The 11,297-nt window shown below is 39.2% G+C and overlaps 1 non-coding gene across 1 annotated transcript; it reads right to left on the reverse strand.

Moving 5' to 3' along the window:
* Positions 1 to 8,402: 8,402 nt before the first annotated feature.
* Positions 8,403 to 8,510, reverse strand: LOC130942976 (small nucleolar RNA R71). Its single transcript, XR_009071518.1, has one exon. It is a non-coding gene; the product is annotated as a small nucleolar RNA R71 (small nucleolar RNA).
* Positions 8,511 to 11,297: the final 2,787 nt, after the last annotated feature.

Here is an 11,297-nt window from a genome sequence, read left to right on the forward strand (position 1 = left end):
CCATGAAGAATATAGGTGTTTCCATAGGGTTCTCCCATGTAATTCACCTCTTCCATTGAAGGGTTCTCAGGATCATAAGCTTCTTCTTCAGATGAAGCATCCTTAGTACTGCCTGGTGCATTTTGCATTCCAGACAGACTTTGAGAAATCAAATTGACTTGCGGAGTCAATATTTTGTTCTGAGCCAATATGGCATTCAGAGTATCAATCTCAAGAACTCCTTTCTTCTGATTAGTCCCATTGTTCACAGGATTCCTTTCAGAAGTGTACATGAATTGGTTATTTGCAATCATTTCAATTTGTTCTTGAGCTTCTGTAGGCGTCTTCTTCAGATGAAGAGATCCTCCAGCAGAGCTGTCCAATGACATCTTGGACAGTTTAGACAGACCATCATAGAAGATACCTATAATGCTCCATTCAGAAAGCATGTCAGAAGGACACTTTCTGATCAATTGTTTGTATCTTTCCCAAGCTTCATAGAGGGATTCACCTTCTTTCTGTCTGAAGGTTTGGACTTCCACTTTAAGCTTACTCAATTTTTGAGGTGGAAAGAACTTTGCCAAGAAGGCATTGACTAGCTTTTCCCAAGAGTTCAGGCTTTCTTTAGGTTGTGAGTCCAACCATATCCTAGCTCTGTCTCTTACAGTAAAAGGGAATAGCATAAGTCTGTAGACCTCAGGGTTAACCCCATTGGTCTTGACAGTGTCACAGATTTGCAAGAACTCAGCTAAAAACTGATGAGGATCTTCCAATGGAAGTCCATGGAACTTGCAATTCTGTTGCATTAGAGAAATTAATTGAGGCTTAAGCTCAAAGTTGTTTGCTCCAATGGCAGGGATAGAGATGCTTCTCCCATAGAAGTTGGGAGTAGGTGCAGTAAAGTCACCCAGCACCTTCGTTGCATTGTTGGCATTGTTGTTATTTTCGGCTGCCATAGGTTCTTCTTCCTTGAAGAATTCTGTTAGGTCCTCTACAGAGAGTTGTGCTTTAGCTTCTCTTAGCTTTTGCTTCAAGGTCCTTTCAGGTTCAGGGTCAGCCTCAACAAGAATACTTTTGTCTTTGCTCCTGCTCATATGAAAGAGAAGAGAACAAGAAAATATGGAATCCTCTATGTCACAGTATAGAGATTCCTTGAGGTGTCAGAGGAACAAAAAAATAGAAGGAAGAGGGAGAAGAATTCGAACTTAGTGAGGTAGAGTTCGAATTGTGCATTGAGGAGGAGTGTTACTCCATAAATAGAAGGATGTGAGAAGAGAGGAAGAGTTTTTCGAAAATTAAAAAAAAAAGATTTTAAAATCATTTTGAAAAAGATTTTGAAGAAGATATGATTGAAAACTTTTTTTGAAAAAGATGTGATTAAAAAGATATTATTGAAAAGTTATGGTTTTTTAAAAAAAAGTGATTGAGAAGATATGATTTGAAAAACAATTTAAAAAGATTTTGATTTTGAAAATTAATGACTTGGCTAACAAGGAAAGATATGATTCAAACATTAAACCTTTCTCAACAGAAAAGGCAACATACTTGAAATGTTGAATCAAATCATTAATTGTTAGCAAGTATCTTTGAAAATGGAAAGAAATTGATTTTGAAAACATATGATTGAAAAGATATGATTTGAAAAAGATTTGATTTTGAAAAATTTTTGAAAACTTGAAAAAAATTGCATTAAAAACAAAATCTTCTCTCTTGTGCCATCCTGGCGTTAAACGCAATGCTACCCTTTTGGGCGTTAAACGCCCAGCCAGGTATCTTGGCTGGCGTTTAAACGCCAGTTTTCCTTCTTCACTGGGCGTTTTGAACGCCCAGCCTTTTTTTTGTGTAATTCCTCTGCTGTATGTTCTGAATCTTCAATTTTCTGTATTATTGACTTGAAAAGACACAAATTAAAAATATTTTTGGATTTTTAATAATGAGGAATAATCAAAATGCAACTAGAATCAAATAACAATGCATGCAAGACACCAAACTTAGCAGTTTGTATATTACTGACACTAACAAGATGAGAATGCATATGACAAAACACTCAAGTCAAGAGAATTCAAAGATCAGAGCAAGGAAATCATCAAGAACATCTTGAAGACCACTTAAGACACATGAATGAATGCAAGAAGAACAGAAACGTGCAATTGACACCAAACTTAAAATGAGACACTAGACTCAAACAAGAAATATTTTTGGTTTTTTTATGATTTTGTAATTTTTTTGGATTTTTCTAAAATTAAGTGGAAAAAGAAAATAAAGATATCAAAATTCTTAATGAGAATTCCAGGAATCATGCAATGTTAGTCTAAAGCTTCAGTCTAAAGAAATTAGACATGGCTAGCCAAGCTTTAGCAGGAAATTACATTCAAGAGCTAAATTGATGAGAATCAATCAGCTTTGGTGATGATAAGAATATCACCTTGAAACACTAGAATTCATTCTTAAGAACTCTGAAAAAAAAATACCTAATCTAAGCAACAAGATGAACCGTCAGTTGTCCATACTCGAAACAATCCCCGGCAACGGCGCCAAAAACTTGGTGCACGAAATTGTGATCATCAATGGCGCCATCAACATGGTACGCTCAATTGAAATCTCAACTCTTTTTCACAACTTCGCACAACTAACCAGCAAGTGCACTGGGTCGTCCAAGTAATAAACCTTACGCGAGTAAGGGTTGATCCCACGGAGATTGTTGGTATGAAGCAAGCTATGGTCACCTTGTAAATCTTAGTCAGGTAGATTCAAATGGTTATGGATGATATATGAATAAAACATAAAGATAAAGATAGAGGTACTTATGTAATTCATTGGTGAGAACTTCAGATAAGCGAATGGAGATGCTTTGTCCCTTCCGTCTCTCTGCTTTCCTACTGTCTTCATCCAATCCTTCTTACTCCTTTCCATGGCAAGCTGTATGTTGGGCATCACCGTTGTCAGTGGCTACAGTCCCGTCCTCTCAGTGAAAATGTTCAACGCACCCTGTCACGGCACGGCTAATCATCTGTCGGTTCTCAATCAGGTTGGAGTAGAATCCATTGATTCTTTTGCGTCTGTCACTAACGCCCAGCCTTCAGGAGTTTGAAGCTCGTCACAGTCATTCAATCATTGAATCCTACTCAGAATACCACAGACAAGGTTTAGACCTTCCGGATTCTCTTGAATGCCGCCATCAATTCTAGCTTATACCACGAAGATTCCGGTTAAAGAATCCAAGAGATAAACATTCAAGCCTTGTTTGCTTGTAGAACGGGAGTGGTTGTTAGGCACGCGTTCATAAGTGAGAATGATGATGAGTGTCACATAATCATCACATTCATCAAATTCTTGAGTGCGAATGCATATCTTGGAATAAGAACAAGCTGAATTGAATAGAAGAACAATAGTAATTGCATTAATACTCGAGATACAGCAGAGCTCCACACCTTAATCTATGGTGTGTAGAAACTCCACCGTTGAAAATACATAAGAAAAAGGTTCAGGCATGGCCGAATGGCCAGCCTCCCAATACATGATCAAAAGACTCCAAATGTTCAAGGATCAAAAGAATTCAAAGATCTAAAGATGATCTAAGATCCCAAGATTAAAAATACAATAGTAAAAGGTCCTACTTATAGGGAACTAGTAGCTTAAGAATTACAAAGATGAATAAATGACATAAATATCCACTTCCGGGCCCACTAGGTGTGTGCTTGGGCTGAGCATTGAAGCATTTTCGTGTAGAGACTCTTCTTGGAGTTAAACGCCAGCTTTTGTGCCAGTTTGGGCGTTTAACTCCCATTCTTGTGCCAGTTCCGGCGTTTAACGCCGGGCATTCTTGAGCTGATTTGGAACGCCAATTTGGGCCATCAACTCTTGGGCAAAGTATGGACTATTATACATTGCTGGAGAGCCCAGGATGTCTACTTTCCAACGCGTTGAGAGCGCGCCAATTGAGCTTCTGTAGCTCTAAAAAATCTACTTCGAGTACAGGGAGGTCAGAATCCAACAGCATCTGCAGTCCTTTTAGTCTTTGAATCAGATTTTTGCTCAGATCCCTCAATTTCAGCCAGAAAATACCTAAAATCACAGAAAAACACACAAACTCATAGTAAAGTCCAGAAAAGTGAATTTTAACTAAAAACTAATAAAAATATACTAAAAACTAACTAAATCTACTAAAAACATACTAAAAACAATGCCAAAAAGCGTACAAATTATCCGCTCATCACTTTTCTTTTTCATTATCTATTTTTTCTTTTTCTTTCTTTTTCTTTTTATATTCTTTTGTTTGGTGTTAGATATTTAATTGGGTGCGTATTTTCTTCTATATTTTGCTTGTGAGTATATTAAGGAATAGCTTGACAATTAATATTACTTCTTAAAAGGATTGCTTGCATGTCCAATTTAAATGCTTTCAATAACATATTTACCACGCATGCTAAGTGTTTGTGAAAAAGCCTGTATGGTATTGTGCATTATTTTAAATTATTCTATTCTACCACTCTGATGCCTATTTTTCACAAAATTCCTTTTATATTTTATTGGTTAAATATAATTGTCAATACAAAACAGATTGTTAGTTTAAAAGAGTTGATAATCTAACTTGGATATTTAATCCTTGATCTATGCTACTCATGCCTTTGCCGGCATGCCAATAAACATCTTGCTTTAAATGCCATCACATGCACTTGCTATGTTTCCATTGATGAACTGATCACATGTAGTCATGACCATGTGTTAACGACATCCTTCTTTACCGTGCATTGATTATCACGTATCCTACTCTATTCCTTGCTCTAATCCTTGAAGTTTTAAAGTCGTACCTTTTCCCTTTCAGGATGGCCACAAAGAAGGGTAAAGAGAAAGCTACTCCCAAACCACCAGCAAGGAAAGGAACAAAAAGAGCACTAATGGCAGAGCCATCTTCAACAGCTGTAAAGCCCTCAACAAAACGAATTAAAAGGATCATCAAGGTCAATGAAAAAGAGAAATTGATGAGCGGATAATTTGTACGCTTTTTGGCATTGTTTTTAGTATATTTTTAGTAGATTTAGTTAGTTTTTAGTATATTTTTATTAGTTTTTAGTTAAAAATCACTTTTCTGGACTTTACTATGAGTTTGTGTATTTTTCTGTGATTTCAGGTATTTTCTGGCTGAAATTGAGGGATCTGAGCAAAAATCTGATTCAGAGACTAAAAGGACTACAGATGCTGTTGGATTCTGACCTCCCTGCACTCAAAGTGGATTTTCTGGAGCTACAGAAGCCCAATTGGCGCGCTCTCAACCGGCGTTCCAAATTAGCTCAAGAATGCCCGGCGTTAAACGCCAGAACCGGCACAAGAATGGGAGTTAAACGCCCAAACTGGCACAAAAGCTGGCGTTTAACTCCAAGAAGAGTCTCTACACGAAAATGCTTCAATGCTCAGCCCAAGCACACACCAAGTGGGCCCAGAAGTGGATATTTATGTCATTTACTCATCTTTGTAATTCTTAAGCTACTAGTTCCCTATAAGTAGGACCTTTGGCTATTGTATTTTTCATCTTGGGATCTTAGATCATCTTTAGGTCTTTGAATCCTTTGATCATGTTTTGGGAGGCTGGCCTCACGGTCATGCCTAGACCTTATTCTTATGTATTTTCAACGGTGGAGTTTCTACACACCATAGATTAAGGTGTGGAGCTCTGCTGTACCTCGAGTATTAATGCAATTACTATTGTTCTTCTATTCAATTCAGCTTGTTCTTATTCCAAGATATTCATTCGCTCTCAAGAACTTGATGAATGTGATGATTATGTGACGCTCATCATCATTCTCACTTATGAACGAGTGACTGACAACCACCTCCGTTCTACAAGCAAACGAGGCTCTAATGTCTATCTCTTGGATTTCCTTAACCGGAATCTTCGTGGTATAAGCTAGAATTGATGGCGGCATTCAAGAGAATCCGGAAGGTCTAAACCTTATCTGTGGTATTCTGAGTAGGATTCAATGATTGAATGACTGTGACGAGCTTCAAACTCGTGATTGTGGGGCGTTAGTGACAGACGCAAAAGAATCACTGGATTCTATTCCGACATGATCGAGAACCGACAGCTGGATAGCCGTGCCGTGACAGGGTGCGTTGAACATTTCCACTGAGAGGACGGGACTGTAGCCACTGACAACGGTGATGCCCAACATACAGCTTGCCATGGAAAGGAGTAAGAAGGATTGGATGAAGACAGTAGGAAAGCAGAGAGACGGAAGGGACAAAGCATCTCCATACGCTTATCTGAAATTCTCACCAATGAATTGCATAAGTATCTCTATCTTTATCTTTATATTTTATTCATATATCATTCATACCAACAATCTCCGTGGGATCGACCCTTACTCGCGTAAGGTTTATTACTTGGACGACCTAGTGCACTTGCTGGTTAGTTGTGCGAAGTTGTGTTTATGCCATGGTATTGAGCACCAAGTCTTTGGGGCCATTACTAGGGATTATTTGAGTTGTGAAAAGTAGTGATCACAATTTCGTGCACCAAGTTTTTGGCGCCGTTGCCGGGGATTGTTGAGTTGGACAACTGACGGTTCATCTTGTTGCTTAGATTAGGTATTTTTTTTCAGAATTTCTTTAAGAATGAATTCTAGAGTTTCATGATGATCTGTTGAAATCTGGCTGGCTGTGAAGCCATGTCTAATCTTATTGGACCGAGGTTTCAACTTATCATCACAAGAGCTTGTTGATTTCTATCAATCTTGCTGTTGAAGCAATGATCTGCTGAGGCTTGGCTGGCCATTGGCCATGTCTAGTGTTTTGGACTGGAGCTTTCTTTGAAAGCTTGGCTGGCTGTGAAGCCATGTCTAATTCCTGGACCGGAGTCTTAGACTAGCATTGCAATGATTCCTGGAATTCTCATTAAGAATTCTGAAACCTTTATTTTCTTTTTTCATATAATTTTCGAAAAAGCACAAAAAAATTACAAAATCATAAAAACCAAAAAAATATTTTATGTTTCTTGTTTAAGTCTAGTGTCTTATTTTAAGTTTGGTGTCTTGCATGCATTGTTTATTTGATCTTGGTTCTATTTTCAAGACAATAATACAGAGAACTGAAGATTCAGTACATGCAGTAGAAAAATTATACAGAAAAAGCTGGGCGTTCAAAACGCCCAGTGAAGAAGGAAAACTGGCGTTTAAACGCCAGCCAGGATACCTGGTTGGGCGTTTAACGCCCAAAAGGGTAGCATTTTGGGCGTTAAACGCCAGAATGGATACCATTCTCGGCGTTTAATGCCAGGATGGCACAAGAGGGAAGATTTTGTTTTTAATGCAAATTTTTTTTTCAAGTTTTCAAAATTTTCAAAATCAAATCTTTTTCAAATCATATCTTTTCAATCATATGTTTTCAAAATCAATTTCTTTCCATTTTCAAAAATACTTGCTATCAATTAATGATTTGATTCAACATTTCAAGTATGTTGCCTTTTCTGTTGAGAAAGGTTTAATGTTTGAATCTTATCTTTTCTTGTTAGGCAAGTCATTAATTTTTAAAATCAAATATTTTTAAATTATTTTTCAAATCATATCTTTTCAATCATATCTTCTTAATCACATCTTTTTCAAAAATATTTTTCAATCATATCTTTTTGATTTCTAATTTCAAAATCTTTTTCAAAAATCACTTGATTTCTTTTCCACACTTAATTTTTGAAAATCTCTTCCTCTCTTCTCACATCCTTCTATTTATGGAGTAACACTCCTCCTCAATGCACAATTCGAACTCTATCTCACTAAGTTCGAATTCTTCTCCCTCTTCCTTCTATTTTTCTGTTCCTCTGACACCTCAAGGAATCTCTATACTGTGACATAGAGGATTCCACATTTTCTTGTTCTCTTCTCTTTCATATGAGCAGGAACAAAGACAAAGGCATTCTTGTTGAAGCTGATCCTGAACCTGAAAGGACCTTGAAGCGAAAGCTAAGAGAAGCTAAAGCACAACTCTCTGTAGAGGACCTAACAGAATTCTTCAAAGAAGAAGAACCTATGGCAGCCGAAAACAACAACAATGCCAACAATGCAAGGAAGGTGCTAGGTGACTTTACTGCACCTACTCCCGACTTCTATGGGAGAAGCATCTCTATCCCTGCCATTGGAGCAAACAAATTTGAGCTTAAGCCTCAATTAGTTTCTCTAATGCAACAGAATTGCAAGTTCCATGGACTTCCATTGGAAGATCCTCATCAATTTTTAGCTGAATTCTTGCAAATCTGTAACACAGTCAAGACTAATGGGGTTGACCCTGAGGTCTACAGACTCATGCTATTCCCTTTTGCTGTAAGAGACAGAGCTAGGACATGGTTGGACTTACAACCTAAAGAGAGCCTGAACTCTTGGGAAAAGCTAGTCAATGCCTTCTTGGCAAAGTTCTTTCCACCTCAAAAATTGAGTAAGCTTAGAGTGGAAGTCCAAACCTTCAGACAGAAGGAAGGTGAATCCCTCTATGAAGCTTGGGAAAGATACAAACAATTGATCAGAAAATGTCCTTCTGACATGCTTTCTGAATGGAGCATCATAGGTATTTTCTATGATGGTCTGTCTGAACTGTCCAAGATGTCTTTGGATAGCTCTGCTGGAGGATCTCTTCATCTGAAGAAGACGCCTACAGAAGCTCAAGAATTAATTGAAACGGTTGCAAATAATCAATTCATGTACACTTCTGAAAGGAATCCTGTGAACAATGGGACAAGTCAGAAGAAAGGAGTTCTTGAGATTGATACTCTGAATGCCATACTGGCTCAGAATAAAATACTGACTCAGCAAGTCAATTTGATTTCTCAAAGTCTGTCTGGAATGCAAGCTGCACCAGGCAGTACTAAGGATGCTTCATCTGAAGAAGAAGCTTATGATCCTGAGAACCCTTCAATAGAAGAGGTGAATTACATGGGAGAACCCTATGGAAACACCTATAATTCTTCATGGAGAAATCATCCAAATCTCTCATGGAAGGATCAACAGAGACCTCAACAAGGTTTCAACAACAATAATGGTGGAAGAAACAGGTTTAGCAATAGCAAGCCTTTTCCATCATCTTCTCAGCAACAGACAGAGAATTCTAAGCAGAACCACTCTGACTTAGCAACCATGGTCTCTGATCTAATCAAAACCACTCAAAGTTTCATGACTGAAACAAGGTCCTCCATTAGGAATTTGGAGGCACAAGTGGGTCAGCTGAGCAAGAAAATTACTGAACTCCCTCCTAGTACTCTTCCAAGCAATACAGAAGAAAATCCAAAAGGAGAGTGCAAGGCCATCAACATGGCTGAACTTGGAGAGGATGAAGAGGTAGTGAACGCCACTGAGGAAGACCTCAATGGACGTCCACTGGCCTCCAATGAGTTCCCTAATGAGGAACCATGGGAATCTGAGGCTCACATTGAGACCATAGAGATTCTATTGGACTTACTTCTGCCATTCATGAGCTCTGATGAGTATTCTTCCTCTGAAGAGGATGAGTATGTCACTGAAGAGCAAGTTGCTAAATACCTTGGAGCAATCATGAAGCTAAATGACAAGTTATTTGGTAATGAGACTTGGGAGAACGAACCTCCTTTGCTCACCAAAGAACTGGATGACTTGTCTAGGCAGAGATTACCTCAAAAGAGACAAGATCCTGGAAAGTTTTCAATACCTTGTACCATAGGCACCATGACCTTCAAGAAGGCTCTGTGTGACTTAGGGTCAAGTGTAAACCTCATGCCTCTCTCTGTAATGGAGAAGCTAGGGATCTTTGAGGTACAAGCTGCAAGAATCTCACTAGAGATGGCAGACAACTCAAGAAAACAAGCCTATGGACTTGTAGAGGATGTTCTGGTAAAGGTTGAAGACCATTACATCCCTGCTGATTTCATAGTCCTAGAGACTGGGAAGTGCATGGATGAATCCATCATCCTTGGCAGACCCTTCCTAGCCACAGCAAAGACTGTGATTCATGTTAACAGAGGAGAATTGATCATTCAAGTGAATGAAGAATCCTTTGTGTTTAAGGCTCAAGGATATTCCTCTGTAAACATGGAGAGTAAGCATGAAGAGCTTCTCTCAAAACAGAGTCAAACAGAGCCCCCACCGTCAAACTCTAAGTTTGGTGTTGGGAGGCCACAACCAAACTCTAAGTTTGGTGTTGAACCCCCACATTCAAACTCTAAGTTTGGTTTTGGGAGGTTCCAACATTGCTCTGAGTATCTGTGAGGCTCCATGTGAGCCCACTGTCAAGCTACTGACATTAAAGAAGCGCTTGTTGGGAGGCAACCCAACTTTATTATATCTATCTATTTTTCTTTGTTATTTTATGTTTTTTGTAGGTTGATGATCATGGGAAGTCACAAAATCAATTGAAAAAGCAAAAACAGAATGAAAAACAGAAAGAAAAATAGCACACCCTGGAGGAGAACTTGCTGGCGTTTAAACGCCAGTGAAGCTAGCAAATGGGCGTTTAATGCCCAGTCTGGCACCATTCTGGGCGTTTAACGCCAGAAAGGGGCACCAGACTGGCGTTAAACGCCAGGAAAGGGCAAAAAGTTGGCGTTAAACGCCAGAAATGGGCACCAGCCCGGCGTTTAAACGCCAGAATTGGCACAGAGAGCAATTTTGCTCGCCATTTGGTGCAGGGATGACTTTTCCTTGACACCTCAGGATCTGTGGACCCCACAGGATCCCCACCTACCCCACCACCCTCTCTCTTCTTCACCCATTCACCAATCACCTCAACACCTCTTCCCCAAAAACCCTTCACCTATCAAATCCCACTATTCTCTTCACCACTCACATCACTCCTTCATTTTTACAAAGCCATCCCCTATTGGCCGAACCACAAAGCCATCTCCATCTCCTCTATTTCTTCTTCTTCTACTCTCTTCTTTCTTCTTTTGCTCGAGGACGAGCAAACCTTTTAAGTTTGGTGTGGTAAAAGCATTGCTTTTTGTCTTCCATAACCATTTATGGCACCTAAGGCCGGAGAAACCTCTAGAAAGAGGAAAGGAAAGGCAAAAGCTTCCACCTCTGAGTCATGGGAGATGGAGAGATTCATCTCAAGGGTGCATCAAGACCACTTCTATGAAGTGTGGCCGTGAAGAAAGTGATCCCCGAGGTCTCTTTCAAACTCAAAAAGGGTCAACTTTGATCAAAGGTTGGACCAAGTCCTCACAGTCATTTATGAAGAGGGCGCTCAATGGAAGAGAGATTCAAGAGGGAAGCCGGTTCAATTGAGAAGGCATGACCTCAAGCCCGTAGCTAGGGGATGGTTGGAGTTTATCCAACGCTCAATCATTCCTATTAGCAACCGGTCAG

The sequence above is a fragment of the Arachis stenosperma genome, chromosome 7 (assembly GCF_014773155.1).
Source record: "Arachis stenosperma cultivar V10309 chromosome 7, arast.V10309.gnm1.PFL2, whole genome shotgun sequence".
NCBI classification, from domain to species: domain Eukaryota; kingdom Viridiplantae; phylum Streptophyta; class Magnoliopsida; order Fabales; family Fabaceae; genus Arachis; species Arachis stenosperma.